This window comes from Dipodomys merriami, unplaced genomic scaffold, assembly GCF_024711535.1.
Source record: "Dipodomys merriami isolate MVZ:Mamm:240054 unplaced genomic scaffold, mDipMer1.0.p SCAF_20, whole genome shotgun sequence".
NCBI classification, from domain to species: Eukaryota; Metazoa; Chordata; class Mammalia; order Rodentia; family Heteromyidae; genus Dipodomys; species Dipodomys merriami.
Window position 1 is genome coordinate 14,879,107 of NW_027203382.1, and position 21,153 is coordinate 14,900,259.

A 21,153-nucleotide genomic window follows, 5' to 3' on the forward strand; every position below is an offset into this window, starting at 1 on the left:
CCTCCTCCTCCTCCACCACCAACGCCCTCACTACCTTCGGATTCTCCACCTCCTCCTCATCCCCACTCTCTCTTTCTCTCTCTCCCTCCCCGCCCTCCCTCCCTCCGCCCGCTCCCTTTCTCCTTTGAATAAGCTAGGTTTTAGCCTCTAAAAGTCACAAGTAATCCGAAGAAGGGAGGGAGAGAGAAAGAGAGAGAGAGAGAGAGGGAGGGAGGGAGGGGGCGCTGCAGAGAGGATCACCAGGCAGGAGGGAAATCTTGTACCCCGTCTCCGAGAGGAAACTTGACGCGTCGAGGCACGGTTTGCCCGGGCCTCGCTCTAGGTAAGTACGCCGCGGACCGGTGGACTTCCCAGCAGGGCCCCTGCCTCCCCCTCCCTCGAGCCAAGACGTCCTCACCCTTCACCCACAGCACGCAAATAATGAAATTGGAAAGGGGTGATGGGTGCGTGGGGGGCTGTGGCCACAGGATGCTGGGGACCTCGGGGTTGTGCCCCCCCAAGCACCTGGTGCGTCCAACCAGCGTTCTAAACTAGCGGTCAGGGATTTCCAGCCTTCCCACGCGAGCTTCCCACGGGTGATGAAAGAGTTCCAGCTGCGTGGTGAAGTGCGAGCGAGCGTCTTGCTCCAAACCCAGAGAAGGGAAAGTTTGGGGAGGCGAGGGCAGCGCAGCGCGCCCCCCACCCCGTTCCCTACATCCTAAACGGGGAACCCCAGAATTACACCGAAACATGGACCGTTTCTCCCCCCCCCTTTTTTATTTTTTAAGTGATTTTAACGACAAATTTTTATGTAGTCAGATTATTGGATTGCCATGTTTGATCAGCTGCTACTGACCTACCAATAAGCATTTTTAAGCATACACCCACATTCACGCGCGCCCCCTACACACACACACACACACACACACACACACACACACACACACACACACACACACACACACACACAGGCTATGTGCGCGCCAGGAGTAAGGCCGTCGTAAGTTACCGAGAATTCAGAATCGCCAGGCCTTTCCAGTGTGTAAAGGCCGTGCGCCTGTCCTCTGTGTGAGCAGTGAACGGGGGGGGGGGGGGGGGGGTGTGCCGTGCCGGGGCGTGTGCTTGGTGCCCGTGTGCCTGCCTCGTGTGCTGTGTCAGCTGGCTCTGGTTTCTAAGCGCCGGAGCGTTGCCAAAGGCGGGGGCCGGCATCCACCATCCACCTCGGCACCCTAGTGGCGGAACAGGACTCATTTGTTTGGTGCCGAGCGGTGACGACCTAGAAGAGACTCAAGTGTGGTTAGGTCGGCCCCCTGCCATGCATTACACCTGCGGCAGATGGCTCCAATGGTAGGATGGTTTTGTTTGCCGGGATCAAGAAGGGAGGGGGGAGGGTAGAGCCTAACCCACTCAAAAGAGGTACCATAAAGAGCCAAAGCCATGAAAGAAGCCATATTCATACCATCAAAAGCAATCATGCTAACGTGCTGAGCGCCCATGGAGCTGGGCAGTTAATGACCTTGGTGCCTGACCTTAACTGATAACACGGCAGAATTGGAGGATCACTATTTTTCGAATGTACTTTTAAATGAAACACACACACACACACACACACACACACACACACACACACACACACACACACACACACATCCTCCAGCCAGGTGCACACAGGTGTCCTGGGAACTCTACTCCCTGAAGCTAAAAACATCAGTGAGCCCCTGAAGATTTCAGGGAAGCAGAATGGAGACCACTGGAAACAGGAAGCTTCAATCCGCTGGTCATTCGCTCAGCCTGCCCCGGCAAGTGCTCCTTCACCAGACAGCCACCCAGCTGGGATGGAGCCAGGCTTCACATGTATCCATCTCATTTCACATACAAAAATGTGCGTTTTATAATCATCCCTTCCTCCCTTCATGCTATGCAGTACTCAGGAAAGGAAATATACACATCCTTCATCGCAAACCCAGAAGTGCAGATGTGACAAAGGACTTGCACACAGTCTAGTGACAGTTTAGCCTATTTCAATTCTTTACTTTCCTTGCTAAATGTGATACCTGAAAAGAAATACACACACACACATACACACAAAAGAAGACTTAAACATGACCAAACCCTTGTCTCCATGCTTATTTCTCTCTTATACAAACATATCTCATTACAATGGCACATGCGTGCACATATATAATATGTATTTGCATTTCTTGTAAAATAAATGGTTTAGCTGACCTAATTTCCTGTTCTAAATCAAGAAACATTCCTTCATCTAGGGCTTAATTGGCTCACGCTTTGGGAGTGATCACTATGCAGAGAAGTTCCACCATTTTTGACACATAATTCTGTTTTCCTCTATTAATGCCAAATCAACAATTTTTAGGCTTAAACGAATGACTGTAGATGAGAATCCAGTCTAGCTAAGATTTTGGAGTTACAAAATGAGATAGACTCTAAAAAAAACCCCGAAAGGGAAAACAACAACAACAACAAAACTCAACACCTGCATTTTCAAGGTGCCTTCAATACTCAGCAGAAACCTTGAATTGGGTTTGTCTGGTTGGGTGCTTGATGTGTGTCTAGTATAATGTAGTTTATTCTATAATCATTTTCCTTTCTTATGCATGTTCTCATTTTAACAGAAGAAAGTTGACTTTGATATTCAGTAGGGCATAGGGTTCACTGAGATAAATGCTGTTGGGATATAGCCTTATTTTATTCATATCAGTAATGGGCATTTATTCCTACATCATATGAACTGACAAGAGCCCAATGTGTGAAATTGTGTATTTTCAGAACACATACAGATCACTTTCAGGAAAATTAAAAAAGCAATGTACATACAAAATATTTGAGGAACAGGCTTCGCAAGCTTTTTTTAGATAGCTTTATATAATGAAATAGGAAAAGAACGAATCTAAAACTTGTGGTTTTTAAGGACACTCAGATATCCAATTTCTATTAGCTAAACTAGAATTAGCAAGTGTATTTCATAAAGAATGACCAGAACTCCTCCCTTGTGGACCAACCACCCTCATTCATGCTCTGTTCAAGACACTTTAGACTCTGCTTCCATTCAAGCTTTTACAGCCAAGAAAAACCATTTCTCAGATGAACTCTTAAACTTGGCATGAAAATGGATTTTTGTTTAAATTCTAGGATTTGTTAACCAGTAATACTTTGAATGGAAAGCTTAAAGACCCCAGCTAGTTAGATTGCCCTGATTATCTAAGAGGATGGAATATGCTTTAATGTTTCACGAGGATCATATCCAAATAACAGTCAGGACTGAGGCCCATGCCAGCCTCAAAACCATGAACAAGAAAAGGAGGCGAGGAGGGGACCATAGCAGCGAGGTTCCTCGCTCCTCCACCCACAGCCGCCTACATCGCCTTTCCTTTTCAGAATGAGTAGCTATTTGCTTTTTACAAAAGATAAAACAAGTCTGGAATATATGAATTGGTTTCTTTCATCTTTAGCTTTGCTAGGATTCCCTCAGGTCTTCCATTCCTTCACACCTTCTCCTACTTCTCCCAATGGAAGTCAAAGGCATTTATCAAGATATCTATATGTACATATACACTTTAAATAAGTTGCTATATATGTATCATCTTAGGCCTCAAAAATATCAGTAACACTCTAAACTTGCCGTTACTTTGGGAATAATTAATAAAATGGTGACAAGAAAAGACATGATGGAAGCATGAACGAAGGAAGAAAGAAAGAAAAAAGGAGGAGAGAGAGAGAGAGAGAGAGAGAGACAGAGAGACAGAGACAGAGACAGAGACAGAGAGACAGAGAGACAGAGAGAGAGGCTTCTAAATCTCAACCCCCGCCTGTACTGAAGGCCTGTTGGACCTGCAGAAGCAGGCCAGAAGGAAGACTCCACTGGTTCTGCCTTGCCCAGCATTTGCTGGTACCATCTTTAGTCCACGCTGAAATGAGAGTGGTTCGGTAGTGGCTTGAGTTGTAATCCCAAAGAAGTCGGGGCTTCAGCCTCTACATGAGGTTCATAAATTCAAGGGATGGTGGCTAAAAGCGTCTGCCAGTTCCCTCGGGTTTCCTGGAAGAAAGATGCTCCAGCTAGAGGGTGTGTACGTACATGTACATGTAGTCCTATTCTATAGTCCCTTGGGGAATCTCTATTAACCGGAGTGGGCAAAACCTATAGAGGTCCTGAGACCTTGGGGTTTCCTTGGCATCCCAGGATCCTGTTGTAAGGGCATCTGCATCCCTGGGCCGCCCCGACGGCCCAGGCTTGGTGCCCATGAGAACAGTAGGTGTCGCTGTTTCCCTGCCGGCGACAGCTAGGAGCCTGGAGACCCGCACTGGCCCCTAGAACCTCTTAGCCTTGCGCGCGGGGTGGGTTCACAAACCCATCCAAGCGCTAGAGATAGGACCGCGTCTCCCACTACGCTTTTCTGAAACCACCCTCTCTCTGACCTGGCTTGGCCATGACCCAGCCACATTGGTTGGCCTAAAGGAGCCCTCTCAGGAAGGGCTGAAACCCTCAGTTTTAGAGAGAGAAATCTTCGGGGAGAAAAGCCGGTACCCCGACGGCACCAACTCAAAGCGGCTCGTTCGCGAGGCTCCTTTCTCTCTTTTCTTTTCCCATGCTATAGACAGCGGTGGGGTTCTGGGTGCCTCCTGGTAAAAACAAAAACTCCCAAACTGAGGAACTCAACCCGAGCTACACGCCGGAGCTCTTGAAAATAATCAAGAGGTTGAAATTCTAGCTTCGCGGGGAATCATTTCCAGAAAAAGTAGATTGGTTTCAATATTCTTGTCTCAAAAAATTTTAAAAAAATAAGAAAGGGGGCTGGGAAAGCTGGGCTTGGACATAAGCATGAGCTACAAGAGCATCTTGTACAAATGTGTGCACGTAGAAATTTCGGGTAACCAGAATTACCTCCCTCTGTCCTTTGGCCCAGGACGGAGTCAGCATTTGGAATGTGGTCGTATTTCCCCCAAAGCATAGTTTCTCAAACACTCATCTCCTTCGAAATCCTAGCGGTTAGCTCATCTTTGGAATATGTATTAAAATTCTAGGTATTGAGAATTCTGCTTCCTTTTCTGGCGATCAGCGGCTACTGCCCTCTGCTCTGATTATTAATCAGAGGCGCTCTTTTTGTGTGTTTCAAAAGGGGGGGATGTTATGAATACCGACAGGGACATTTACAATGGGTCCACCCTATAGGTGACTGAGATTTTATTCTGATTCAGATGGTTTTGTATAGGGAAATCACTGCTCTGATTTAAGGTGGAGGGAAGGATCTGAGTTGAATACTCTGTTGAATTCAGAACCTCCTGTTATTCAAAGTGCGCAAAAATGGAACTGGATATGTATTGACATTAACATTTAAAATCATAGCTTCAGTCACAAAATTTGCTTTAAAAAAAAAAAGGAATACCTATAGTTTTAATCAAATGAATCGATTTGTAAAGAGGAAAAACCCTACCAGGGTATCAAGCCAGAAAGAAGAAAGAAGACTTCTCACTTAAAGTACTTAGTATATTGGAATTCATTTTATTCTGGATTCTAGACTGAAATCTCACTATTTGGGGTGGACAAGATTGGATAAGTGTGTGAATCCTTAAGGCGAGCCTTAATTTTAAATGTAATTTTAAACGCATGCTATGCCTTTTGGTACGTCTCATAAAATTAGCTCCTTTCTGTGAAGTCCTGTATCTGTTCCACATAATCATTTCTGATTGAGACAGCAAATTAATCTATGACTGGGGGGGGCGGTGTCTGGGGTGAGGACAGGTGTCTAATTGGAAATTTGTAGTTAACGTGTGGCGGTTTATTTAGCTTGCAAAGTCCAAACTCAGGAACCTGCGTTATTTTCCTCCCCATCTCTTCGTTCCCTCTCTTCATCCCAAATTTGCTTGTTACTTAAAAATCTTTGAGTTCCATTTCTCCCGTGTTTATTTCTTGCCTTCGTCTTTCCTCTGGTATCTACAGCGCCGCTCCCCTTTCTCGCTTCTTCTCTTCACTTCCTCTTTCTTTCTTTCTCTTTCTCTCCCTATCTCCCTTTCCCCTGTAATTTATTGTCTGATTCGACCAGCCAAGTTAATAGAAAAGTAGCAAGAACCCTTATCCGCCCCTTTCCCCCGCGCGCGCAGGGGACTTTGGGGAGGCTCCGGTCGCTGCCAGGTCGGCAGCTGGAGTGGTGGGCACGCCGCTAGCGGAGGAGTTGGGGTTTGCGCGGGGTTGCGGGGTTTATTCAAATGCCGCCCGCTGCTGCTGTGATTCGCAGGGACTCGGCCTCCATATGGTAATGCAGGGCGGGGGGGGTGGGGGTGGGGGTGGAGGGAGGCGCAGAGGGGAGGGGAGGGGAGGATGGGGGTGAGGGAGGGTGGGAGGGGGCTCCGGCACCGCGCGCTCGGCTGTCGGGCTGGGACAGAGCACCCGGACCCGCGACAGCAGCGGCAGCGGCGCCTTCCCACCCTCTCCCAACAACACCCACCAAGCCAGCGAGCCAGCGAGCCAAGGGCCCTCGGGGTAAGCCACAGCGCGCGCACGGCGGCGACGGTGACGATTCCCATGCTTTGGGTTACTACCACGCGCCAATAAGGGAGATTAGAAACAGAAAAGGAGATTACAGAGAGATCAGAGATAAGAGGTGTACCCCTCAGTGTCCCTTGTCACATAGAGCCCGCGCACTCGCATGTGTACACACATGCATACTCAGACCAGAGTACATGCACGCCTTCCTGCCCTGCGACTGCCATCATCTAAATATATGCACCGACACTCTAATGCCCAGCAACGTGGCCAGTGTGTTTGTCCTGATCCTGCATAAAAGCGGGCAGGTGTGTGCCAGAGGCCAGGCAGGAACAAACAGCCATGCACAATCTAATTGCAGCGAAACTCAGACATTTAGCTAGTCGAATTGTTTCACTCAAGAGGCCCTTAGAAACCCGCAATTCTGTAATCAGGCGTGGAATCCTACAATTATTTATCAAATGGGCTAAAGGATGTATTTTAGAAAACGTAATCTTGCTATGTATGGCAAGGTAAGGCCCAACCTGAAGGATGGATGTATATCCATTTTTTTTTAATGTTTTACGTGTAGCCATCTAACCACTTTTTATTGGGTGACATATCATATGAGCACTTTGGCGGAGGCATGGAAAAACTACGGCCAGAGGTAAGGCTAGAAATGCCGTAAGAATTATGGTTGCTAAAAATGGATGCTGGAGAGTCTAGAATGAAAGATGGCATAAGCTGTATGCTTGAAATAAGAGGAAATACATGTGAATAATAATATATGAAAGCCACTGGGGGTGGGCTGAGTGTTGCCCCGAGTATCTGTGCAGGTAAGTCATTCATAAGAAAACTAATTACCTGTGCATGTACTTGGAGTTGTTTAACTGAATAAGCTGCATGTATACATATTTTCTGTTCTTTGTGACTATGCAATTATGGACTAAGTCTTTTTTAAACAATAGCTTTTGGAGAATAATAATGTGAAATACATGTGCATATATATATGTATACATATACATATATATTTAAAAGCCATCGAGCTGAATAGCTATAATTGTCAGGAAGGAAAATACTATCCTATAAATAAGATTGCCATTGCTTGAGAGCCAAATCGAGGCCTGCATATTGTATATTCTAGGGCACATCAACTGGCTTAACATAGTCACTGTTCTGTTGTGTATTTGTTTTAATTTCAACGTCTGGAATTAAGGATGTTTTTCAATCAAGACAATGTATTTCTTTCCATATTAAGATAAAACATGAAAGTCTGTAAATTCAGAATGCAGACATGACACAACATACAACATGGTTGAAAATGTCTTCCTTGGCGAAGGCTGTCCATTGCTGTGTCTACACATTTTAAAATAGATTTTTTTTTTACAATAAGAAATGCTGGAAAGCAATAGGGTGGTGAATGCAGCACCACCCAGCACAGAAATCCTTTAGTTATCTTTGGAATCACTTTGCTTATGCACACATCATTTCAAATGTACCAGCTCCAAACTGTGTCTCTGCTAATATGAAGTTAATTAGACAATCAAACTTTGAGCCTTGAACGATGGGCATTATAGTCGTTGGATGGGTATATCTAAGAAAGAAAAAATGTGTCTTTTATGAACAAACTAGGATGCTCTACAAGCTGGCATTGCAAACATGACAGATATGCATATTTGTAACCTTAAATAAACAGAAGTAGGGCGGTAACTGTGTATATTATCTAGCAAGAGACAGCAGGAGTCTCTCACCAAACAGAGAGAGAGAGAGAGAGAGAGAGAGAGAGAGAGAGAGAGAGAGAGAGAGAGAGAGAGAGAGAGAAAGGGCCAACAGAGACAGATAGACAAAATAAGGCAGGAAAAAAGAGGGGGAGGGGAATCAGTAAAGACGATACAACCTGAGATTTTCACGAATTAAAAATGCAAATATATCTTTACATATGCATCAGTATTAAAAAAAATAATACACGCTGGAACCAACCAGAGCGGGAGCGAGAGGAAAAGAAGGAGGAGAAGGGGGGGTGGAGAGGAGGACAAGGAGGAGGGAGGAAAGGTGGAGAGGGAGGAGGAAAAGGAGGTGGGGGGAGGAAAAGGAGGTGGAGGATGGAGGGGGAGGGGAAGGGGGGAGGAGGAGGAGGAGGAGGAGGAGGAGGAGGAGGAGGAGGAGGAGGAGGAGGAGGAGGAGGAGGAGGAGGAGGAGGAGGAGGAGGAGGAGGAGGAGGAGGAGGAGGAGAAAAAAAAGAATGGAGGCGCCGCGGAGCCCTGATTATGCACGGGCTGGAGCTGCCTCCTCTAACCTGTTCTTCTCGGAGCCGGACACCCGGCGGTCCTCAGCCGCCCACAGAACAGGAGCCGAAACAACCGTTCCCGAAGGCTACAGCGTTTATTTTTCTCTTTTGGGGGTTTTTGGCGGTTGTTTCAGGGGCTCACCAACTGGCCCCTTTAATTAAAAGCTTCAATAAAAGGCGATCGCGCCAGGAATGCACTCGCTCCTCTTCGCGTAGGATTTGCATATTTTTTTAATGCCCTAATTTCCTTGATGTATGTAAATGTAGCCGGACGTAGAGGGAGACAGGGAGCTGACGTCAATGGACGTGACCTCGCAGCTAAACCTTGAACGTGAAGCCGGGATGGGGGGAAAACACGGAGCGGCAGCCGGCGGAGCCCGCCCGCCCGCCCGCCCGCGCTCGCGCGGCTGCAGCAGCGGCTGAGCCCAGGCCGGAGCTGCCCGGGGGGACTGGTGCCAGCCCCGGGGGCGGGGGGGGGGTGGTGGTGGTGGTGGTGGGAGCGGCCGCTGCTTTCGGCCCGCGCCTCGCCAGCCTGCCCGCCACACGCGCGCGGACGCTGGCCCTGCGCCTGCAGCCCCAGCAAGCACACGTTCTTTTCTTCCCCTAGAAAAACAGCACACCTCCAAACCACAGAAAACGAAAACAACAGATAACAAACCCAACGATCCCCAGGGGCTTGCACCCTCAGAACCAAGCTCTTGACAATGGAACACTTTTTTTTTTCCCCTTTGCGATTTTTTTCCCCCACATGTCTTCACCAGAAGAAGAAAGGGAAAGCCACCGACAGCAGCAAATCATTCCTAAAACACGATTAAGTAGGGAGAGGTAAATTGCTCGGCCACTGGTGAGGGCTTCCCGTTCGGGTACCTATTTACCGGCGAAGTAATTAGGCGCGTCGCCTTCATTAACAGCAGTGCCAGGAGCCGCTAGGGCTTTTCTTTCTTTTCTTCTTTTTTTAAAATGAGATGGGAGTGCCGTGTGTGTGTGTGTGTGTGTGTGTGTGTGTGTGTGTGTGTGTGTGTGTGTGTGTGCTGGGAGGCGCTTGGGCTGGGTGAGCAAGCAGCGAGACAGGCGACGTGGGTGACAGATCACTCTTTACTTGGTCAGCTCTGGGAGTTATCTGCGGAGCCATCTAGGACAGAGCTCCTAGAATGGGGTTCACGGGTACCCCTTGGATGCGCGAGGCCCGAAGAGCCTTCCCCCGGATCAGCCAGGTCCTTGAGATTGCATTGTCTGGGGGGAAAAAAAGGGGACTTTAGCCGCGGGCCATTCTGTGGCCGCAGCCCAGCTTGGCTGTGGCCTGCTGCTGTTTGTCTCCGGAAGCCGCGGGAGGAGGCCTCGGGACTCCCCTCCTTCCTCCCCGCGCCGCCGCGCGTGCGTGCCCGCGTGCCGGGCGGGGGCCGCTGGCCCCGCAGCGTGCACACTCGCCCCCGCCGCGGCTTGCCACCTTCCCCCACACAGCCTTTGGTCCTCGGCTGTTTTCGGAGCCGGGGGCGCAGGCCGCCGCAGGCAAGAAAGGGGCGCCAGAGGCCGCGGTGTCGGCTTCCCGAGACTTGCCCTCGCTCGCTAAGGCTCCCGTTTTCTCGTTCCACCTCGCAGCCCCAGCTTTGTTTTCCTGACATGCTCGTGGTCACTGGGCCCCACGCCTGCGAGGGGAGTGTGTGCGTGTGCGCGGGGGGCGGGCGCGCGCGGCGGACGGGGTGGGGGGAGGGCTCCCGCCAAGGACACGCATGGCTGTCTGTCCTCCGGCTGCACTTGGCGGGAAAGCTGGGGGCCGCCGGCGGGGCTGCGCGCTCGTGGCTCTCATTACTGCCTCCCTGCTCCCCCTGGGCCGAATTTACATACGGGCCACTTGTCTGGATTTTTACAGCTCTCCACGCCCCCCCCCTTCCCATCGCCCCCAGTCGCACGCGCGCACGCTCGGAACAAACGCCGGGGCGCGCAGACACCCGCGTCTAGTCTGCGTCCAGCCCGGGGCGCGCAAACAGGCCCAGAGGGGGCAGACAGCCCTCAGCGGGACGGATTCCTGCACCGCCTCCCCGCCCCTCCCCTCCCCCAGCGCGCACACCCCGGACAGCCTCCCCGATCGGGTTGCCGGAAGCCCACCTTGCCTGAACTACCTCACCTTTCCCTTTGCACACTTCCACCTCCAGCCACCCAAATCTCCGCCTTTCCCTGGAAACACACACACACACACACACACACACACACACACACACACACACACACGCTTTTTCTTTCTCCGCAAATAGTTAACCCCTATGGTGCGTCCCTGGTATCTTTTCAATAGCACTGGAATTTAAAGGATAAACATCCTTAGAATGTGTTGCTTGTCTTTAGCTAAACACATTGAAAACACACACACATACACACACACACACACACACACACACACACACACAAAGAAAAAAGAGACGCACAAAAGATCTTTTAGAATTTTTTTAAGAAAAAAAAAAGAAGTCCGCAAGTCAAAAGGTCATTCTCCAAGTTTGTAAATAAAATTGCAAAGGGAGTTCTGACAGACAGGAGAGAAGAAAGGTAGAATGGTCCAGGTTACACAGGATGGTAACAGGGAACACAAGACAGTATGATTCTTTAAAAAAAAGTGTCTTAAGAAACCCAAGGATGGGGTGGGGGTGGGAGTGGAGGGAAAAGAAGGGAGAAGAAAATAAAAGGTAGAAAGGGAAAAAGAAGTTTCCTAAGAAATGTGTGGTTTGCGTCCTACAATAGGAAAATGTAGCAATTGCTCTCCTTCAGACTAGACATTTCTAATTTGTTCCGTCTGTCAGGAGGGGACTTTGAGAGGTTTGGGTGCAAATTCATTATCTCTGGCAACGCAGGACGTAGTGTGGGGACTGAAAAAGACCGTGGCAATGGATGAACAATAGGGCTTCAGTTCATCAGTAACAAAAGCAGTGGGGAAATTGGTTGAGTTTCAGAGCACGTCCTCCTCGGCAGAGGGGGCTGGACTAGACCTTGGACAACCCCCCCAAAAACTTGCCGAGCTTCGCACACACCACTTCACTCTCCACTCCGAGGCTTAGGGAGCAAGTGCTTGGTGTGGGGGGGAAAGTTGGCTTTTTTTTTTTTTAACCTCCTTGGTCTTTTGCGGCTTTCTTCCCCAGAAGGGGAGATCCTGTATAAACTATTTTATATGCAATCAAGCAAGGATCACCGTGTGGAACTGAGCGGCAGTTTTAAATGTGCTAAGGAGAGGAATGATGTGAATTTCTTCTTCTTCTTTTTTTTTTTCTTCTTCTTTCTTTTTTGAGATGCCTAAAGGAGCCTGTTTGTGTGCTGTGACCTCGCTGTGACTGGATCTTGTCTTCTGCCTGGCACCTTGGTTCCTGTCCGGCTGGATTTGGGGGGCAATACTGCCTGGCGCAGAAAGATCAAGTGAGTATCCTCAGAGGCCCGCAGGCAGCGGGGGACCAGCAAGGGCAGCGGGGGACCAGCAAGGGCAGCGGGGGACCAGCCGGGCCCGCAGCGGCCGGGCGTCAGCGTTCGTCACCTCGCCCTGCAGCCGGTGCCCGCTGAGCCCGCTGCCGGCCGCCCGGCCGCTCCGAGAGCCAGTCCGGGGCTTTGCTTCAACTAATTGATTGTAAGCCTCAGATGCCAAACCTGTTGATCTCGTGAGTTGTCTGGACCACGACTGTTAATTATTCACTGATTTGACCCTAATCGTAGAGAAGTGCCAGGGAATTTTCGCGTCCAAAAGAGAGAGAGAGAGAAAAAGAGAGAGGAGAGAGAGAGAGAGAAAGAAAGAGTTTCGTATGTAATTCCGTGTGGTTTGGTGGTGGGACATTTCCTCTAGTAAAATCCAAAAATCTGAATCCAGGGAATTACCTTTTGCGTTCCTAAATTCTGCGTTCGAGTTTTGACTACTTGGCCTCCTTTGAATAGCCTCAAAGTTGTAGTTACCTGGCCACGAAGCGAGCCACGCGCGAGGGGCTGATAGATCCTGGAGGAAAACTTCAGAACAGAAGCGAACTCTGTCTGGTGGATTTCCACTTCAGTTTTCGCTTTGCCTTTTGGATATTGGAAGGCGAGAAGCTGCCTTACAGGGTTATCCCGACTTCGGCTTCCCCAAAACACAGCCTTTGTGGTTAGTGTTGGGGACTTGGGTTGGTTCCGCTTCAGATGGTTTTGATAACGGAGCGGAACCTGGTTTTTGAGATGTGTTCAGAGCTCAAACCCTAGGTAAGAAGGCACGATCTCCTCGCCGTGGTTCGGAATTTTCTGCAGAAACTCGGGGAAGTAGGAAACCCAGCAATGTATTTGCATTAGGTCCTCCAGATTGGGGGGGGGCGGGGTGAAGGGGGATTTTTTTTTCCTGCAAATGTTCCTGGAGGTGCTTGAATGGGACCCTATCTTCTGGGATCCCGGCAGCTGTGAGATCGATCCGAAGTTAGACCGGAGGCCTTGTCAAGTCACGGCCTCGACCGTGGTCCCTTTACAGCTGTGACTGCCTTGGACCCAGAATGGTAGGGTCAGATCCAATTTCTTCTCTCTGCTGGTGCCCACATCTGCCCAGCGCCCTCTTTCTCTACCTTAGCACTAGTAATTAGGGCGCTGGCTCAGGATGGAGCCACTGTAGAGAGCATAATTGAACCAGTACTTTCATTTTGCAAATCCCAAAGCCCCACCCACCTCACCATTCCAAAAAAAAAAAACACAAAAAAATAAGCATAAAAAATCATAAGAGAAAAGAAGCTTATTTTCAGAAGTGTAAGAATTCTTGAATATTAGATGTGGGGGGATGGGGAAGGGAATAAAAAATCCACCACTTTACAGCAATCAGGTTTTACATTATTCATTGATTTACTGGAGGAAAGAGCCAATCAGGAGCCATAGATATGAATGCACATCTCACCATGCTATGGCCTTACAGTAAACTATTTGCATCTTTCTAATGGATTAGACATTTATCCAGGGATTCCCATTGTTTGAAAGGCCTGGAAATTCAGTCTCTTAAACATTTAGAAAATAAGACTTTGTTTCAGACTTTAAATCCTTCCGTAGTGGGCTCTTACTTCTCTTTTGTATGGCAGGTTACAAGGTTCAAATCCCTAATGTTTCATAAGTCCTTCTTTTTTTCCGAGATAAAAATAAAAGGAGAAAGAAAAAATTAATTTTCCAAGCCTCTCTAGATTCTGAATATTTTGCATCCCTATTATCATGCATGTCTCCATTTAAATGCAAATTACCATATTTAACCCTGTTGGTGCTGAGACCCAGGGTATGCTTACTGTGCTGGTGTTTTGTGGAATCTCTTGGCATTTTAAGGAATAATGGTAATTGCAATCACTTAAATGAAGCCATATCTAGATGTGGTTATATTATATAGAAACTGTGATCATTTGTTTTCTTGACTGTTTTTCAGATGAGACTACAAAGAAACATAAAATGAATATGAATAGACTTATCCAACCAACAGAAGGTAATTTAAAAAATTATATTTGATAAAATGAAAGTCGTGTACAAAATTAAAATAGCATATTATTTATCCAGTGGCAGGTCTGCTGTCTATTACATATCTTCATTCCTACTGCAACAGATAGAATTCTGGGAAAAAGCTAAGTTTCTGTACATTCAGGATTTTTCCCTTGCATGGAGTCTTTGTATATTATAAATTGAGCATGATGCAAACATAAGTTGCAACTGTCTATGAGGATAAAAATAAGGATGCAGAAAAATAATAACTATTTTTAATAGAAAGTAAGCTAGTAAAATACTTTTTCCTAACCCATGCAAATGGCGTTGTTAAATGACATTTATAAAGAAAATGGTTGTCTTAGCTGTACTAGTGGACTTCATTTTATATCCATCAGAATCATACACACTAAATATTTAAAAAGAGGTTTTGCTGATAAGCCAGGTCTTTATATACTCTGCTGTAGTGTGAATAGGATGCAGAGGTGTTCTCAATATTGGTGACAAATCTGTGTATTTGAATCTGTGGAATAGCACAATTTTGATGCAAATATGTGGAAAAATCCTAACTTTTTACTGATAACTTCTGTAGAGATTGTTTATTCTCAAATAAACCAGGATGTTTCATGTTTCTGCCATCTGGAGACCTATAAAAAGATTAGAAAACAAGCATGACAATCACATCCTAATCTACTAGCTATTAGTGGGAATTTATCATAGAATAATCAGGCAAGCCATGCAGATTTCACAAGTTATTATGAATCTCAGCTTTGCATATCTTTTTAAAAGCAAACTGATTTTTTAAATGTAGGTGTTAAGAGTCACTCTTAATGTTTAACAGACATGCTAGGAATCTTTAGAGCTGCATAGTTGTTTAACTTATCCTTCAGACTACAGAAAAATATTGTCATATATATGTGATAAAATACACTGTAAACCTTGGCATTATTTGAAATAATTAGGTGATCAGTGCTGAGCCTCAGTATTTTAAAAAATTGCATCATACCTGAGAGATGATGGGGAGGTAAAATATTTCACTGGCTATATGGCTAATGAAAAGACTACCCATAACTTTTGTCTTGGCTCATTTCATTCATTAGGGATCCCATGATTAATCTATGTTACATGTAGCAAATATGTAGGTACACATATCTCTATCTCTACTTGTCTTAGAAGATGCTAGTTAAAGACAATATCACATATAGCTGCTAATGATAGAAGCATTCAGATCTTCAGTGTACTGGTTCTCATGATAAGTACTTTGGTTCTAAAACTGAATTTAATTGTTTAGTATGGAAATTGGCCATAATAATTTGCAAATTCACACTAACATTGGGGGTAATGCATATACAGCTTCTACTGTACAAATCTCTGTACTTTACCTAGTGCTTCACTAGGTATATGTGCAGATATTCTAAAAACACCTGGAATATGTTGAGCTTTGGCTTAAGGAATTGAATATATTGGCTCAAATGCTTTCTTTATGTAATACATGCCAGATCACTAATGACTTTGCTTCTAGGTCTTGGAAAGCAAGGCCACTTTGCTCTTCCATCTTCCAAGGCTTCAAAGCTCATTAGAGCTTTACATAATGTCAAAAGTGGCATGTGCCTCAGTGATGTGTTAAATTTTAATTCAGTAGTATATGTTGTGACCAAATAATTCAAGAAGGAACAGCGTTCCATGAGTGTTTTTCTGAATTAGGTTATAGCTTCATGTGCACTTTATATATTACCTAATGTAGAAATTTCTGATCTTCCCTCTTGCTCTATAATTTAATAAGAAAGATAGATGAGCAATTTCTTCAGTCTCAACTTTTCTAAATAATCAGAACTCAAATGCTTACCACTAAACTAAATGAAAATTTAAAATCTAAGGAAAAGTTGACATCTGTGTTACAAAATTATACCTTTAATTGATGTGATATTTTAAACTCTTTTATGGGTTTTCCCCCCTTAGCAATCCTGGTATTTTTTACTTATCAGTCTTAGATGTGTAATGTTGCCCTATGTGCTCTGTATGTGATTGGATAATCATGTTCATACTTACATCTTAAATGAACAAATTACTGACTCAATCAAGAGTATATGTTGTGAAAGAGTATAATTCTGACAGTGTTCAAGTCATTGGGAAATATAGTCAACCTATCAAAATGGGAGTGTTAGGATAAATTAGTGATAAATATTAAGATCTATTACGTTTTCATATCATATCTTTTAATAAATAGTAACACCATCAAACATAACTTGTCTTTCAAAAAATAGTCCATAAGGTTCACTTATGGGTATGCCTCTATGGAAACTACTTCACATATTTTGGTAAGGCCTATCTGAGAGTTAGAACTATACATTTTACAGATGTGCTAGACATAGATCACCCATTACAAAGGAGAGCAAAGGAAAGCACTCTTTGAAGGGATCACATTCACACTTAGAAAACTTCTAAGTAAATCAGTGAGGCTAATTAATTAATAAAACAACATTCCCCTCTAGACAGAAGAAAGAGGGGGTGGGGAAAAAAGAAGGCAGAGGGAGACTCCTGCTCTTAACATGCAGGTGTGTTTAGTCAGTACTTTTCAGGAGGTAACTCTATGTTTTTCACAGTGTAATAAGCACGACTAGTGTCTGTGGTCATTCTACATGAAAATTGATGTTTAAAACAATAGACAAAGGCTCAGCAATTTTACTACAATAGAGTTGTGTATCATATTAGAAACTATTGCTGCAGTGTTTACCTGTGCTGCATTCTATTATACACACCCTATGCATTCAGTCATTTTCTTTTAAAGGATGAAGTCCACCTGCTTAGCACATTGAGTTTGAACTCACAGAACAAAATATGCTGCCTTATCGCCAAAGTACATAGATACAAAATATGACTGAGCTCTTAAAACATTAAAAATACAACACGAGGGCAAATTGTCAATGTAATCACACATCGACTCAATGCCTAATATAGATCTGATTCCTAGCCCCAGAAAGCAAGGCCCTGCTTTAAGCAATAGCAGAGTGCCTTCCATCTGGCTGCCTATGCAATCTGCCAGAAGAGAAATGCAGGCAAAGACGTTGCCCAGACCTGAAATGCTTTTATCTGTCCTTAGAGAGAGATTTCTTCCAGTCTTTGGATATTAGAGCGATCTACACTAGCACCAAGGAGGTAAAAGGCCGTGGGTTGCTTTTCCAGGAGCAGTTGGTAGTGCTAGCGGAAGAAACGTTGATTGAGAAAATAGGGCTTGTTGCAGTGCTGTTGCTGCCGCCGCTCTGCTCCGGCTCTGCTACCGCCACAGCTATTCGGGCTGCAGGCGTGGGGCATTTGGCTGATCATTGATGCATATCAATAACCATGTACTTGAGATTTCTTATGACATCATCATTACTTTGGTCTCCAGCGGTCTCAGACCTTTGACCTTGCGGGGCTGGTCCACAGTTTGGCAGTGAATGCCCCTCCAATGATGGCCCTTTTCTCCTTCTTTCAGACCGGGGGCAGCAGCACTCCAGCAAGAAGGCATCTTCGCTTCCCCAGCCTAGAAGCCCTGTGAAATCGAGGATTTTCCCCCTAAATCACTCACATACAAGATATGTGCAACCAAGCTGCCACCACTTGGTAAAAAGCTCCTGCTGCCTAACCCAAAAGGATCGGGAGCAGATCCTTGAATCAGCTGTCACTTCTATAGAATGGGATTTTCCCCCCTTCCTCCTTAACCAGCGCTGGAAATTGCCATTGGCTTTATACATCTCTATAGAGGAAGGCTAAAGAGTCTTGCGTGAGAATGAAGCAATTTACAATGCAAATAGAGGCCTGTGAAGGGATGGATGCTGCTGCCCACTGCTAACAGCTTGCTGCACCTTAATAGCTGGTTTTATTTTCTGATATTAATAGATGAATTGTTGGCTAACACTCCCGGAGATTACTTGCTGGAAGGGGAAAAAAAAGTTTGGAATAAACTCAGAAGGCAACAGCTCTCATTTGGATGATTTAGCCGCACACACACAAACAGAAACCAGGTCATATTTTCATAAAAGGAAGAATCGTAAGCGCAGCAAGTATCCTGGCGGACTACTCTTCGGTACTGCCAGAAAGGATCAGGATCTGGAGTCTGACAAGAGGAAGACAGAGGCGTGACAGGGAAGTGAGTTGTTATCTTTGGTTATCTAGCTGTATGAGTGTATTGGTCTTCATAAAGCTAGATAACCGAAAGTAAAAACTCCTTCAAGATCGCCGGGAGCATGGGAGAATGAAACTACAACCAAGAGACAGTAAAAACCAGAAAGGTCAGGAATACTTATTGAATCTAACTTTGTTTTTGTTTTTGTTTTTCCCTTATGATTGGTTAAAGGGGAGGGAGGGATGAAAGTCATGTATGATGACATATAATAGTGCTAGAGTGTGTGTGTGTGGGTGTTCTTACAGCTGCAGAGCATTGTACAGTATTAATGAGTAAACATGCATGTAATAGTTCTGTTTTTAGACAAAAGTTTATATATATGGAGGGTTTTTTTTCTTAGAAAGCTGTTGCAGAGATGTCTGATGCCTTGTTTAAAAATGATTCCATAATTATGTTGACTTGGGTAGTTCCCTTCTGAGGCCCCTCCCCCCAAATTTGAAGACGACTCCAAGTCTACTTTAAATGTATTTGTGCTGTTTATCAAAATCTATGAAATTAGACTTCCAGAAAAGTTTATTTTGGAGGACTTAGAGCTAGCAGAGTAAGTGCAAAAAAAAAAAAAAAAAAAAACCCCACCAAAAACAGGCTGATTTTTTTTTTAATTCTTCTATTGAAAATCCAAGGACAGATGCTTTTCTGTTCCAAGAGGGTTTCCTTGAGGAAGCTACTGAAGCAGAAAGACATGATGGAGACGAGATCGCCTCCCCTCTTGTCAAAGTGTTAAAAAAAAAATGTTCTGTCTTACTCTGTGCCTAGCATTGGAAATGAAAGTGACATTAACGCCACAACCCACGTGTGCGCCTCCTCTTTTTTTTTTTTTTTTTTTTTTTTTTTTTTTTTTTTAAGGATGATCAGGTCTATCCAGGAAACAGCTCTGGCATCCCAAACTGAAATAATTAGGACGTATATAGACCTGACAAAAATGGAAAGGGGGTGGGGAATCTGAGGGTCTGTCCTGCCTAATTGATTCCGCTAAACGGAATGCAGGAGATGTGAACGGCAGGACGCTCCGATTCCCACGCTCGGGGGCAAGTGGTAAAGCGGGGCCGGCAGCCTATGACAGACAGCCCTGTTGGGGGGTAGGCGTATGAAAAAAACATCAAGTGCACACACCATACTCATCTCCATCCTTAAGAAAGTAAAGGCATTTCCCACCCACAGCCATCTGCAGCCTCCCAAATGGCAACACCAACTGGCCTGTAGCTGCTGCATACTGTCTGTTTCTGTTCATTTTGTAACCACGGTTTAATTTTGCCACTATTAAGTTTGGCTTTTTTCTTCAGTTGAGATTTTCAATATTTAAGGAAAACTAATAGAAATCAATTTCAAGTGTGTCCCATCGCCATTTGCATCTCTTGAGAAATGTCAGTACATAGGGTTTTGTGACCACCTTTTAGCTTTTGTTTTGTCTGGGTTATAATCTAAAGGAACTTGGTCTGCTTATGCTAACAGATACACACTGCAATAAAACCACACAACTTAAAGAAAGTTGACTGCAATAACAAAGTGATAAAAGGTTGTTTTGGAACAGTCACCTTTAGATGTATTTTAAGCAGTCATTTTAAAAAATGAAGCTAAAAATAACTATGCATAGCATATATACTTTGTAGTTTTGAAGATCTCCATTACAGTCTTTTCCTCAAAGTCCTTGTAAGCATTTTGCCACATGTCATCCAGCCAATATTTGTACAGGCATTACACATAAAGATAACCACTGCAATAAGAAAATGCCTCAAAAGGCTTGTTATCTTACATGTGGCCTAGATTATAAACACCCCCCCCCCATATACATTTTCTTCAAAAACAGTAGCTTTGTAGCTTTAACTCCTTATAAGGCCTCAGACTGGAAAGTCTGTGAAACCACTGTTACTTTCATTTAGAAACTGCTGAACACGTGCCAAAGTTTTACTGGGGTAGTGAACGTTAAGAAGACCCTTGTTTATTTACATTTGAAGCACTGTTTGTGCAAACAACCTTTCATTGTTAAGTGCCTGTATTCCTTTCATTTACTTCATGTCCAGGGGTGCTATTTACCTAGAACCATTGTCTACTACAATTAACATTTACATTACAAAGTGTGTGGTTTTCTTTCTCAAGGAGGTTCAATTAAGGCAATAAGATGTTTGCTGGGGAAACCTATTGTTTACTGAAAGCACTCAATGGAGTCAAATTACTGAAGCTTTTGCCTACATCTTGGTCTTTTATGTAAATATGTTAAATATAACACCTAAGGAAAATAAACAATATTAAAATTATGTGTTTGCCATTGTCATATCAAACTTGCTTTGTATCATACTAATGTTACATAACTTATCGATCAATAAAAATACATTTCAATGTTATTTTCATTTTATTTTTTGCTGTTCCACTGCTCCTGCTGCAACATGTCCCAGATTTTCTTTTTTTTTCTATTACACATCCAACTTCTGACATTTTGTTTTATTTGTGTATGTTGAAGGAGGTATCTAAGCATGGGTCTGAAAAGTGTCTGAGATAATCTCCACAATGACCTGATAATAAGGTGATATTTCTAGAGATCTGAAATATTCCCAAGGCATGTACATTTAAATCAGAAGAAGTGTAAATATCAATTAGGCAGTTCTTTGAAAGCTAGTTTTAACATTGGCAGAAAATGGATCAAGTTTATTTAGCATCCCAGTGCATTGTAAAACAGTTGGAGTGAAGTTGCAGGTTGCGTGAGTATGCATGTTAACTAGTGGGAACCAAGCACTGTCTTTGTGCAAGGGGAGCAGCAGATTGCTGTGCAAGGCCAATGTTAAAAAGGCAGCTGAATTTAACACCATCTGGAAG

General features: G+C 44.8%; 1 long non-coding RNA gene across 1 annotated transcript; it reads left to right on the top strand.

The window, feature by feature from the left end:
* The first annotated feature begins 249 nt into the window (after positions 1-249).
* LOC138832825 (uncharacterized) lies at positions 250-20,877 on the top strand. Its single transcript, XR_011373699.1, has 4 exons — positions 250-322; positions 12,017-12,140; positions 14,128-14,184; positions 17,653-20,877. It is a non-coding gene; the product is annotated as an uncharacterized lncRNA (long non-coding RNA).
* The last annotated feature ends 276 nt before the right edge of the window (positions 20,878-21,153 follow it).